The sequence below is a fragment of the Octopus bimaculoides genome, chromosome 4 (assembly GCF_001194135.2).
Source record: "Octopus bimaculoides isolate UCB-OBI-ISO-001 chromosome 4, ASM119413v2, whole genome shotgun sequence".
Classification (NCBI taxonomy): Eukaryota; Metazoa; Mollusca; class Cephalopoda; order Octopoda; family Octopodidae; genus Octopus; species Octopus bimaculoides.
Window position 1 is genome coordinate 140,160,496 of NC_068984.1, and position 750 is coordinate 140,161,245.

Consider the following 750-nt stretch of genomic DNA (forward strand, 5'->3'; position numbering starts at 1 on the left):
TATCTATATATATATATATATATATATATATAGATAGATAGATAGATAGATAGATAGATAGATAGATAGATAGATAGATAGATAGATAGATAGATAGATAGATATATGTGTGTGTGTGTGTATGTATGTATATATGTGTGTGTATGGTTTCATGTGTGTGTGTTTGTATTATGTATGTATTTGTGTATACGTCTGTGTGCAAGCGCGCACCTGTGAATATGTGTTTGCGTTCGTGCTTGTCTGTGTGTTTGCGTTCGTGCTTGTCTGTGTGTTTTCGTTCGTGCTTGTCTGTGTGCTTGCGTATGGGTGTGTATGTGTGTTGTTTGAACAATGTGTTATCTTGAATCTCATTAATGTATGACGCAGAATAGAAATAATTAATGCCAACCAATATGGTGCCGGTCTGCTGACAGGATGACGGAATCCAATTCTGCTTCAATTATAAATGAGCGTAATCCACCCAGGTTTAAGTAGGAGTTATAAACACACACCCGTATTTGATCGGCGTCTTCATCTGTATCTATTATTCTTTTACTTGTTTCAGTCATTCGACTGTGGCCAGGCTGGAGCACCGCCTTTAGTCGAAGAAACAGAACCTAAGACTTATTCTTTGTAAGCGTAGTACTTATTCTATCGGTCCCTTCTGCCGAACCACTAAGTTACGGTGATGTAAACACACCAACATCTGTTGTCAAGCGATGGTGGGAGGACAAACCATGATAAACAAACACAAACATATATATATATATA